A 14,039-nucleotide genomic window follows, 5' to 3' on the forward strand; every position below is an offset into this window, starting at 1 on the left:
ACCATGTTCCTGGTCCACCATGGCGGTCCCTGTCCTACAAGTCACCATGTTCCTGGTCCACCATGGTGGTCCCTGTCCTACAAGTCACCATGTTCCTGGTCCACCATGGCGGTCCCTGTCCTACAAGTCACCATGTTCCTGGTCCACCATGGCGGTCCCTCTCCTACAAGTCACCATGTTCCTGGTCCACCATGGCGGTCCCTGTCCTACAAGTCACCTTGTGGGTGAAATCTCGTAGGATTAACATTTAAGTTTTATTTCTTCTTGTTTTCCCAGCCACTGTTTCCATTAAATGAACCATTGCCTGCTATTCTGATCACAGTCCTCTCGGATCTCCTGTTGTTTGGTGGTGGATTGTCTCTCCAGACATTACAGCTCCTGGTGCCTCGAAGATTCAGTAGCTTCTGACTTTCTGTGCTACCCTTCGTTGTTTTTCTCTTTTGTCCATTTCTTTCTGTTTGGTAGCCATATGGGAATATTTTATCAATATTATTCCTTAGTTAAGTCTCTGTTAGAGCTGCTACATCAGAGTTATCCTCCGCTATTCTTTCTCTCGAGGCTTCACACTTGTTAACTCTAGTCTTCAGTACCACACCCATTCTACTTTCCATTAATGTTTCGTTACTCTTTGAGGTACGGGGCATTTTGGTATTTCCTGGACTTCTCCGTATAGTCTGTATGACCCATACAGGTTTGGCACTTGTCTTTATACTACTACTACTAATAATAATAATTCTGCTGTTACAGGTGGTCTCTTCTCTGTTCCATTCCTTTCCTGCTTCATTCTTGTTTCATGCATCTCTCTTCCTTTTATTCCTCTTGTCCTCTCTCCTTAATTTCCTTCTTATTACAGAATTATTTCTGGCCAATTAAACAAAATTTGTAATAACCTGGAGTTTACCTGGAGAGGATTTTGGGGGTCAACACCCCCGGTCTGAGACCAGGCCTAATGGTGGATCAGGGTCTGATCAACCAGGCTGTTATTGGAAATAAATGGTATAAAATACCGACACAATGGCAATATAAACACAAATGCAGTATAATGTGATCCTTTATTGACTACGTTTCGCCCACACAGTGGGCTTTTTCAAGTCACAAACAGAACTACCTGGGGTGGAAGGAACGCGAGTATTTATAGTCCGGCTGAGGTCAGGTGAAGAATGCTGCATCTGATGATGTACCGAGTTGGGTTGTAGAGTCTAAAAACTTGGGTAGCTTGGAAAGGAGACTGGACAAGTTTGTGAGCAGACCTTCTACAGTGTTCTTATGTGGGATAGCGATGAAGAAGTTTCTTGGCAAGTGGTTCAGCTATGTTATAAAAGCCACTATTCTGGTTGAAGTTGTAGGATATAGAAATAAGTGATGATTCCAGGATTCTTCGGTATTGAGTGTTGTCTTCTGTGGCGATAAGTCTTGAGTTTCTGTAGTTTATCAAGTGGTTGTGTGAATTACGGTGTTGTACGCAGGCATTCCTTGTGTCGTCAGACCTGCTTGCGTATTGGTGTTCTGAAATACGTGTTCTGAAATACACGTATTTCAGAACACCAATACGCAAGCAGGTCTGACGACACAAGGAATGCCTGCGTACAACACCGTAATTCACACAACCACTTGATAAACTACAGAAACTCAAGACTTATCGCCACAGAAGACAACACTCAATACCGAAGAATCCTGGAATCATCACTTATTTCTATATCCGACAACTTCAACCAGAATAGTGGCTTTTATAACATAGCTGAACCACTTGCCAAGAAACTTCTTCATCGCTATCCCACATAAGAACACTGTAGAAGGTCTGCTCACAAACTTGTCCAGTCTCCTTTCCAAGCTACCCAAGTTTTTAGACTCTACAACCCAACTCGGTACATCATCAGATGCAGCATTCTTCACCTGACCTCAGCCGGACTATAAATACTCGCGTTCCTTCCACCCCAGGTAGTTCTGTTTGTGACTTGAAAAAGCCCACTGTGTGGGCGAAACGTAGTCAATAAAGGATCACATTATACTGCATTTGTGTTTATATTGCCAGGCTGTTATTGCTGGCCGCATGCAAACTGACGTACGAACCACAGCCTGGTTGGTCAGGTACTAACTTCAGTTCTTCTCTACATATTTCTTTCATCAGTTTTTTGCTCCTCTTTCTACCTTTGACCTATTTTCCTTGGGTTTTCTTTCTTCATTTACGCCAAACACTGAGAGTTCTGTGTCTTTCCTTCCCGTTCTTCCACCTTCGTACATTCTGTTTCCTCCTCTCATCGAGGTGTTCCTTAATTTCTGAATTATTTATCATTTCTACCTTCTTCCTTAACCTGCTGAGACTACAAACGTTACCCAAGATCCTTTATCTTATGAACTTAAACATTTCCTTGTCTCTCTCTCTCTCTCTCTCTGGTTCATCTCTTTCTCTATCTCTCTCTTTCCATCTCCTTAAGACTTGCCAGTTAAGATGTCTAATTCCTGAGTTAATTATTGAACTGCGTTTTCAAGTTCCTACTCTTTAATTGCACCTTTCTCTCTCTCTCTCTCTCTCTCTCTCTCTCTCTCTCTCTCTCTCTCTCTCTCTCTCTCTCTCTCTCTCTCTCTCTCTCTCTATCTCTCTCTCTCTCTATCTCTCTATCTCTCTCTCTCTGTTTCTCTGCCTGTACACCAGTGCTAAGAGAGAGTGCTGGGGGGGGGGGGAACTCACCTATTTAGAGGTGTAAGTAGTGATGACTGTAGTCAACACCTTCCTAATACGTCATGTAGCCAGCAACACCTGCAATATAACAGTGTTATTAACACCACAACACCTGCAATATAACAGTGTTATTAACATCACAACACCTGCAATATAACAATGTTATTAACATCACAACACCTGCAATATAACAGTGTTATTAACATCACAACACCTGCAATATAACAGTGTTATTAACATCACAACACCTGCAATATAACAGTGTTATTAACATCACAACACCTGCAATATAACAATGTTATTAACATCACAACACCTGCAATATAACAGTGTTATTAACATCACAACACCTGCAATATAACAGTGTTATTAACATCACAACACCTGCAATATAACAATGTTATTAACATCACAACACCTGCAATATAACAATGTTATTAACATCACAACACCTGCAATATAACAATGTTATTAACATCAGCAACACCTGCAATATAACAGTGTTATTAACATCACAACACCTGCAATATAACAGTGTTATTAACATCACAACACCTGCAATATAACAATGTTATTAACATCAGCAACATCTGCAATATAACAGTGTTATTAACATCACAACACCTGCAATATAACAGTGTTATTAACATCACAACACCTGCAATATAACAGTGTTATTAACACCACAACACCTGCAATATAACAGTGTTATTAACATCACAACACCTGCAATATAACAATGTTATTAACATCACAACACCTGCAATATAACAGTGTTATTAACATCACAACACCTGCAATATAACAGTGTTATTAACATCACAACACCTGCAATATAACAGTGTTATTAACATCAGCAACACCTGCAATATAACAGTGTTATTAACACCACAACACCTGCAATATAACAGTGTTATTAACATCACAACACCTGCAATATAACAATGTTATTAACATCACAACACCTGCAATATAACAATGTTATTAACATCACAACACCTGCAATATAACAGTGTTATTAACACCACAACACCTGCAATATAACAGTGTTATTAACATCACAACACCTGCAATATAACAATGTTATTAACATCACAACACCTGCAATATAACAATGTTATTAACATCACAACACCTGCAATATAACAGTGTTATTAACACCACAACACCTGCAATATAACAGTGTTATTAACATCACAACACCTGCAATATAACAATGTTATTAACATCACAACACCTGCAATATAACAGTGTTATTAACATCACAACACCTGCAATATAACAGTGTTATTAACATCACAACACCTGCAATATAACAGTGTTATTAACATCAGCAACACCTGCAATATAACAGTGTTATTAACATCACAACACCTGCAATATAACAGTGTTATTAACATCACAACACCTGCAATATAACAATGTTATTAACATCACAACACCTGCAATATAACAGTGTTATTAACATCACAACACCTGCAATATAACAGTGTTATTAACATCACAACACCTGCAATATAACAATGTTATTAACATCAGCAACATCTGCAATATAACAGTGTTAACATCAGCAACACCTGCAATATAAGCGTTATTAACATTAGCAACACCTGCAATATAAGAGTGTTATTAACATCAGCAACACCTGCAATATAAGTGTTATTAACATCAGTAACACATGCAATATACCTCCCAGTGTATATACACTGAGATACCTTCAGTGTATATACACTGAGATACCTCCAGTGTATATACACTGAGATACCTCCAGTGTATATACACTGAGATACCTCCAGTGTATATACACTGAGATACCTCCAGTGTATATACACTGAGATACCTCCAGTGTATATACACTGAGATACCTCCAGTGTATATACACTGAGATACCTCCAGTGTATATACACTGAGATACCTCCAGTGTATATACACTGAGATACCTCCCAGTGTATATACACTGAGATACCTCCCAGTGTATATACACTGAGATACCTTCAGTGTATATACACTGAGATACCTCCAGTGTATATACACTGAGATACCTCCAGTGTATATACACTGAGATACCTTCAGTGTATATACACTGAGATACCTCCAGTGTATATACACTGAGATACCTCCAGTGTATATACACTGAGATACCTCCAGTGTATATACACTGAGATACCTCCAGTGTATATACACTGAGATACCTCCAGTGTATATACACTGAGATACCTCCCAGTGTATATACACTGAGATACCTCCCAGTGTATATACATTGAGATACCTCCAGTGTATATACACTGAGATACCTCCAGTGTATATACACTGAGATACCTCCAGTGTATATACACTGAGATACCTCCCAGTGTATATACACTGAGATACCTCCCAGTGTATATACACTGAGATACCTTCAGTGTATATACACTGAGATACCTCCAGTGTATATACACTGAGATACCTCCAGTGTATATACACTGAGATACCTCCAGTGTATATACACTGAGATACCTCCCAGTGCATGTACACAGAGAGATATCTATATCCCAAAACAAAGTCAAGGATTAAAACCCACATGGTCATCCCAGGAAGGATCGAATCCTACATCCCAGTGATCCTACCTAATCCTTCCAATGATTGTAGCAAATACCCTTCACACACACACACACACACACACACACACACACACACACACACGTACTCATATACAACAGGCCTAGTGTCTAATCGACATGTGCCTAGGACAAAATGGTAATTAACACACACACACAAACGTTGAGGGAAATTGGACTGACGACACTGGAAGACAGAAGGGTCAGGGGAGGCATGATAACGACATACACGATACTGCGGGGAATAGACAAGGTGGACAGAGATAGGATGTTCCAGAGAGGGGACACAGGAACAAGGGGTCCACAACTGGAAGCTGAAGACTCAGACGAGTCACAGGGACGTTAGGAAGTATTTCTTCAGTCATAGAGTCGTCAGGAAGTGGAATAGCCTAGCAAGTGAAGTAGTGGAGGCAAGAACCATACATAGTTTTAAGAATAGGTATGACAAAGCTCAGGAAGCAGAGAGGGAGAGGACCTAGTAGCGATCAGTGAAGAGGCGGGGCCAGGAGCTGAGTCTCGACCCCTGCAACCACAATTAGGTGAGTACATACGCACGCACGCACACGCACGCACGCACACACGCGCGCACACACGCACGCACGTGCACACGCACGCACACACACACACACACACACACACACACACACACACACACACACGTGGCGAGGTGTCAGAGTGGACGCCTGTGACAAGTGGGGTCCCACAGGGGTCAGTTCTAGGACCAGTGCTGTTTATGGTATTTGTGAATGACAGGACGGAAGGAATAGACTCCGAAGTGTCCCTGTTTGCAGATGACGAAGTTGATGAGAAGAATTCAATAGGACGAGGACCAGGCAGAACTACAAAGGGATCTGGACAGGCTGCAGACCTGGTCCAGCAATTGGCTCCTGTAGTTCAATCCCACCAAGTGCAAAGTCATGAAGACTGGGGAAGGACAAAGAAGACCGCAGACGGAGTACAGTCTAGGGGGTCGGAGACTACAAACCTCACTCAAGGAAAAATATCTTGGGGTGAGTATAACACCAGGCACATCTCCTGAGGCGCACATCAACCAAATAACTGCTGCAGCATATGGGCGCCTAGCAAACCTTAGAACAGCATTCCGACATCTTAATAAGGAATCGTTCAGGACCCTGTACACCGTGTACGTTAGGCCCATATTGGAGTATGCGGCACCAGTTTGGAACCCACACCTAGCCAAGCACGTAAGGAAACTAGAGAAAGTGCAAAGGTTTGCAACAAGACTAGTCCCAAAGCTAAGGGGCATGCCCTACGAGGAGAGGTTAAGGGAAATCAACCTGACGACACTAGAGGACAGGAGAGATAGGGGGGACATGGTAACGACATATAAAATACTGAGAGGAATTGACAAGGTGGACAGAGACAGAATGTTCCAGAGATTGGACACAGTAACAAGGGGATACAGCTGGAAACGGAAGACACAGATGAATCACAGGGATGTTAGGAAGTATTTCTTCAGCCACAGAGTAGTCAGTAAGTGGAATAGTTTGGGAAGCGAAGTAGTGGAGGTAGGATCCATACATAGCTTTAAGCAGAGGTATGATAAAACTCACGGAACAGGGGGAGTGACCTAGTAGCGACCAGTGAAGAGGCGGGGCCAGGAGCTTGGACTCGACCCCTGCAACCTCTACTAGGTAAGTACAACTAGGTGAGTACACACACACACACCTGATAACACGATAACAATATATAAAATACTGAGAGGAATTGACAAGGTGGACAGAGACAGGATGTTCCAGAGAGGGGACACAGAAACAAAGGGTCACAGTTGGAAGTTGAAGACTCGTGTGAATCACAGGGATGTTAGGAAGTATTTCTTCAGTCACAGAGTTGTCAGGAAGTGGGATAGTCTGGAAAGTGAGGTAGTGGAGGCAGGATCCATACACAGCTTTAAGAAGAGGTATGATAAAGCTCATGGAGTAGGGAGAGAGAAAGGACCTAGTAGCGACCAGCGATGGGGCTGAGCCAGGAGCTATGATTCGGCCCCTGCAGCCACATATAAAGTGAGTACACACACAAAATTTCTGACAACTCTACTTGAAGTATCTTCCTGATAACTCTACTTGTACTGACTTCTTGATAACTCTACTTGCACTATCTTCCTGATAACTCTACTTGCACTGACTTCTTGATAACTCTACTTGCACTATCTTCCTGATAACTCTACTTGCACTGACTTCTTGATAACTCTACTTGCACTATCTTCCTGATAACTCTACTTGCACTGACTTCTTGATAACTCTACTTGCACTATCTTCCTGATAACTCTACTTGCACTGATTTCTTGATAACTCTACTTGCACTATCTTCCTGATAACTCTACTTGCTGTCTTCCTGATAGCTCTGGTTGGTAGGTAAGACACATAGGCAACAGTTAGGTAACTTTATTCCGAAACGTTTCGCCTACACAGTAGGCGTCTTCAATCGAATACAGAAAGTAGGTAGGAACAGTATTCGAATGAAGAAGCCTACTGTGTAGGCGAAACATTTCGGAATAAAGTTACCTAACTGTTGCCTATGTGTCTTACCTACCAACCTGTCGGTACTGTATACCATTTTGATATTCTTCCTGATAGCTCTACTTGCTGTCGTCCTGATAACTACTCAGAGGTCGAGTCAGAGCTCCTGGCCCCGCCTGTGTGAACCAATATAAGCCTGCCGCTAAGTCTTACAAGTCTAACTTCAGACTTTTCATAATATTAAAAGCAACATTTATCCCTAAGTCAAAGTTTTAATAAGAAAAGTTTTTAAAAGTAAACATTTTTAATATTAATATTGTTATATGATCTAATTTTATCTCTTGAAAGTGATGGACCAATAAACATTAGTTAGGAGTCTTCCTGACCATCTGGAAAGTAGTTAGCAGTCCTGTTAATACCTGGAGAGGAGTTAGCAGTCTTATTGACTATTTGAAGAGGAGTTAGCAGTCTTATTGACTATCTGAAGAAGAGTTAGTAGTCTTATTGACCATCTACTGAGGAGTTAGTCTTATCTATCTAGAGAAGGTTAGCAGTTTCATTGACCATCTGAAGAGGAGTTAGCAGTCTTGTTTACCATCTGGAGAGGAGTTAGGAATCTTCTTGATCAACTAGTGAGGAGTCTTCTTGGCTAATTAGTAAGGAGGGACTGACAACCTCCTGCCAAGTCTGATCGACTGACCACTTCCTATCAAGGCTGAAGAACTGACCACCACCTACACCACCTCACATCTAATCCAAAATAAAGTGGCTGGAACAATACACAACTAATCCACAATATTGTAGCTGGAAAAAATCCTAAATCACATTACTATGCTTGGAATGATTCACAACCCATGATACCGTGGTTAGTAAAACCCAAAAGAAACCCACAATACCGGGGTTGTAACAACCCAAAAGTAACCCACAATACAGGGGTTGGAACCCACAATACCGGGGTTATAGCGAGGGGTATTGAAGGCAGCAAGAGGGGAGGTAGTGTGGTTCATGGGATGCTGTTTCCCCTCAGTCATCATCTCCTTCAATCTCAACATAACTTCCTCTCCCCTTCCCTTAATTCCTTCCTCTTGCCTCCTTGGTGGAGGCAGACACTGTACACAGCCTCAAGAGAGGTTATGATGCATAGAGGTTTGATAGAAGATGTTTAGTCCCACAGTCTTGATAGGTGTTCAGTCCCTCAATCTTGGTAAGTGGTGGTCAGTCCCTTAGTCTTCATAGAAAGTGGTCAGTGCCTCAGTCTTAATAGGTAGTCAGTCCTTCAGTATTAATAGAAGGTGGTCAGTCTCTCAGTCTTGATGGAAGGTGGTCAGTCCCTCAGTCTTGATAGAAGGTGGTCAACCCCACAGCCTTGACAGTTGTTGCACATTTTGCCTAGAGTGAAGTACGTCATGGGGAAGCGGTGCATCGACCCCGACAACATAAATGGGCGAGTACAGTGTAGGGAGCACCCTAAACGCTGAAGTAAGGGAGAATCAGGGAGCAGGAAACCTCCCTAACTGGCCAGGTATCGACCCGAGGTACCTTCCCCTACTGCCACCACCTACCAGTCACCTGCCGCAAACACACACACACACACACACACACACACACACACACACACACACACACACACATCCTGGACAGGGCGAGACGTAGGGGCAAGTCTCCTAAAAGGACTTACTGGTTTTGCCACTGTTCACCTAACAGTAAATAGGTACCGGGTGATAGGTACCTTGGTGATAGATACCTGGGTGTTAGTTGACTGTTATGAGTGAGGAGAGAGCCTTCTGCTTTACTATCCAAGTTTGAAGCAGATTCCTCTTATGAGAGGCATTTTAAATTCTGATTATTTATTCTTCCACTTGTTATTGTTCTTCTTTTCCTCCTCCACCACCCCGTCCTCCACCCCCTGCACCACCTCCTCCACCACCCCGTCCTCCACCCCCTGCACCACCTCCTCCACCACCCCCTCCTCCACCCCCTGCACCACCTCCTCCACCACCCCGTCCTCCACCCCCTGCACCACCTCCTCCACCACCCCGTCCTCCACCCCCTGCACCACCTCCTCCACCACCCCCTCCTCCACCCCCTGCACCACCTCCTCCACCACCCCGTCCTCCACCCCCTGCACCACCTCCTCCACCACCCCGTCCTCCACCCCCTGCACCACCTCCACCACCACCCCCTCCTCCACCCCCTGCACCACCTCCTCCACCACCCCGTCCTCCACCCCCTGCACCACCTCCTCCACCACCCCCTCCTCCACCCCCTGCACCACCTCCTCCACCACCCCCTCCTCCACCCCCTGCAACACCTCCTCCACCACCCCGTCCTCCACCCCCTGCACCACCTCCTCCACCACCCCCTCCTCCACCCCCTGCACCACCTCCTCCACCACCCCGTCCTCCACCCCCTGCACCACCTCCTCCACCACCCCGTCCTCCACCCCCTGCACCACCTCCTCCACCACCCCCTCCTCCACCCCCTGCACCACCTCCTCCACCACCCCGTCCTCCACCCCCTGCACCACCTCCTCCACCACCCCGTCCTCCACCCCCTGCACCACCTCCTCCACCACCCCCTCCTCCACCCCCTGCACCACCTCCTCCACCACCCCGTCCTCCACCCCCTGCACCACCTCCTCCACCACCCCCTCCTCCACCCCCTGCACCACCTCCTCCACCACCCCCTCCTCCACCCCCTGCACCACCTCCTCCACCACCCCCTCCTCCACCCCCTGCACCACCTCCTCCACCACCCCGTCCTCCACCCCCTGCACCACCTCCTCCACCACCCCGTCCTCCACCCCCTGCACCACCTCCTCCACCACCCCCTCCTCCACCCCCTGCACCACCTCCTCCACCACCCCCTCCTCCACCCCCTGCACCACCTCCTCCACCACCCCGTCCTCCACCCCCTGCACCACCTCCTCCTCCACCACCCCGTCCTCCACCCCCTGCACCACCTCCTCCACCACCCCGTCCTCCACCCCCTGCACCACCTCCTCCACCACCCCGTCCTCCACCCCCTGCACCACCTCCTCCACCACCCCGTCCTCCACCCCCTGCACCACCTCCTCCACCCCGTCCTCCACCCCCTGCACCACCTCCTCCACCACCCCGTCCTCCACCCCCTGCACCACCTCCTCCACCACCCCGTCCTCCACCCCCTGCACCACCTCCTCCACCACCCCGTCCTCCACCCCCTGCACCACCTCCTCCACCACCCCGTCCTCCACCCCCTGCACCACCTCCTCCACCACCCCGTCCTCCACCCCCTGCACCACCTCCTCCACCACCCCCTCCTCCACCCCCTGCACCACCTCCTCCACCACCCCGTCCTCCACCCCCTGCACCACCTCCTCCACCACCCCGTCCTCCACCCCCTGCACCACCTCCTCCACCACCCCGTCCTCCACCCCCTGCACCACCTCCTCCACCACCCCCTGCACCACCTCCTCCACCACCCCGTCCTCCACCCCCTGCACCACCTCCTCCACCACCCCGTCCTCCACCCCCTGCACCACCTCCTCCACCACCCCGTCCTCCACCCCCTGCACCACCTCCTCCACCACCCCGTCCTCCACCCCCTGCACCACCTCCTCCACCACCCCGTCCCCCACACCCAGCACCAACCCAACCACCACCCCGTCCTCCACCCCCTGCTCCACCTCCTCCACCACCCCCTCCTCCACCCCCTGCTCCACCTCCTCCACCACCCCGTCCTCCACCCCCTGCACCACCTCCTTCTCCACTTCCTTCTCCACCACCATCACCTCCTCCTCCTCCACCACCTCCTCCACCTCCACCACCTCCTCCACCTCCACCACCTCCTCCACCACCATCACCACCTCCACCTCCTTCACCGCCACCACCACCTCCTCCACCACCATCTCCACCACCACTTCCTCCTCCACCCTTGATGGTGGTGAGCATCTTAAGTGTTACACAGTGCACTTCACAGCAGCTTTGTGCACACAGGAAGGAGAGATAATGGAGAGACTGGGAGAGACCTTCGGGTTAAGCGCTCTCCACAATTTATTTTCAAAAGACCAAAAGGTCTTAGACCTTCAGAAAACGTAGCAAGTGGACGAGATGTGCGGCAACACGGACACACGCTCACATACACACACACACACACACACACACACACACACATAAAGAAGACCGCAGAGGGAGTACAGTCTAGGGGGCCAGAGACTACAAACTTCACTCAAGGAAAAAGATCTTGGGGTGAGTATAACACCAGGCACATCTCCTGAAGCGCACATCAACCAAATAACTGCTGCAGCATATGGGCGCCTAGCAAACCTCAGAACAGCATTCCGACATCTTAATAAGGAATCATTCAGGACCCTGTACACCGTGTATGTTAGGCCCATATTGGAGTATGCGGCACCAGTTTGGAACCCACACCTAGCCAATTATTATTATAATCAAAAAGAAGCGCTAAGCCACAAGGGCTTTACAGCGCTGCCACACCTAGCCAAGCACGTAAGGAAATTAGAGAAAGTGTTAAGGTTTGCAACAAGACTAGTCCCGGAGCTAAGGGATATGTCCTACGAGGAGAGGTTAAGGGAAATCGACCTGATGACACTGGAGGACAGGAGAGATAGGGGGGATATGATAACGACATATAAAATACTGAGAGGAATTGACAAGGTCGACAGAGAAAAGATGTTCCAGAATTAGGATACAACAACAAGGGGACACAATTGGAAGCTGAAGACTCAGATGAATAACAGGGATGTTAGGAAGTATTTCTTCAGTCACAGAGTTGTTAGGAAGTGGAACAATCTGGGAAGTGAAGTAGTGGAGGCAGGATCCATACATAGCTTTAAGAAAAGGTATGATAAAGCTCATGGAGTAGGGAGAGAGTGACCTATTAGCGACCAGTGAAGAGGCGGGGCCAGGAGCTGTGAATCAACCCCTGCAACCACAAGTAGGTGAGTACAACTAGGTGAGGTGAGCACACACAAGCTGTGACTCGACTCCACAACCACAAGTCAGTGAGTACAAATAGGTAACTAAGGCCATTGCAGACACGGTAGTAGAGGCAGGCAGCACAACCCACACGGGCAAAACCAAACTACTCACCATGAAAGACTTAGACCGCAAGGAAAAAGACTGGGGTGGGGGGTGAGGGTAAGTCTAAACCCACACATTGGACAAGATATAAGAAATACCAAATTGGTGATGGCCATTAAAAACGTTCTGAGGCAGCATGTTAGAGAGACAACCAGTGAGAGAGTAGGTGAGGGACCAGTGAGGCTGGACCCTGTGGTTGCTCATAGTGACTGGTGTAGAGGACATGAGAGGCCCCTTCAGTGCTAACAGTAAGGCAGAACCCAGGTTCTATCACCCTGTGGAAGCAAACAGGGTGATGGAATGAAGCAATTACTAAGTGGAGTGCCATGGGAAATGGGAAACAAGAAGAAAGAGAATGATGGAGAATGCAGATAGAAAGTAGCAGGAGACAGAGGAGAAATTCTCTGACAGATGATGCACAACATGAGAGTGAACCCACGGTTCACCCAGAGGTTCAGAGTGAACCCATGGTTCAAACAGATAACAGGGAAACGAAAAAACGAGAGTAAGAAGATTAATTTGAAAATGATACAGCACTGAAAGCTACATCAGGAGGAAGAAAACAGTGAATGACGAGGCAATAAGACAGAGGAAGGAAGGAGGAATGATGAAGAAGTCTGTGAGGAGGCGAATGAAAGATTTAGGCAGGGAAAACTGGGGTACTACCTCTGAGTCAAAAAGAGATAGTGCACCAGCGAGTACTAGACACAATACACACAATGAGGTGTAAAAGCAAAGAAGCTGCTGAGAAAGCCTTGAAGGCAATGGCACGAAACATCTCTCCCTGGGTTCTGAGAGAGGCAGCTGAGAAACTGTGTGAACCACTAGCAGCGATCTTAAACAAGCCAATCGAAGGAGCACAGCTGCCTGATATCTCTAGAACAGTGAATGTAGTCCAAATATTTAAAAAAAGTGGACAGACAGATGGCATTAAACTACAGACATGACATGCATAGTATGTAAAGTTATGGAGATTATCAGGAGAAGAGTAGTGGGTAACTTACAATGGAGTGGATTCTTAATCAACAGTCGATACAGTTTTAGCGATGGTAAATCTTGTCTCACAAATGTCTTTGAGTTATTTGAGAAAGTAACGAAAGTTAGGCAGGAGAGAGGGATGGGTGGACTGTACATTTCAGGACTTTAAATAGGCGTTCATTAGAGTACCACACAAGAGACTAGTACAAGACTGTCATAA

The 14,039-nt window shown here is 46.9% G+C and overlaps 1 protein-coding gene across 1 annotated transcript in view; it reads right to left on the minus strand.

The window, feature by feature from the left end:
- Positions 1–14,039, minus strand: part of LOC128697096 (Ig-like and fibronectin type-III domain-containing protein 2) — a 466,169-nt gene that overhangs the window by 191,295 nt on the left and 260,835 nt on the right. The window contains exon 2 of the mRNA XM_070095088.1: positions 2,690–2,758. The gene's annotated coding sequence lies outside the window, so the exon portion shown is untranslated. The remainder of the gene's footprint in view (positions 1–2,689; positions 2,759–14,039) is intronic.

This window comes from Cherax quadricarinatus, chromosome 49 (assembly GCF_038502225.1).
Source record: "Cherax quadricarinatus isolate ZL_2023a chromosome 49, ASM3850222v1, whole genome shotgun sequence".
Lineage (NCBI taxonomy): Eukaryota > Metazoa > Arthropoda > Malacostraca > Decapoda > Parastacidae > Cherax > Cherax quadricarinatus.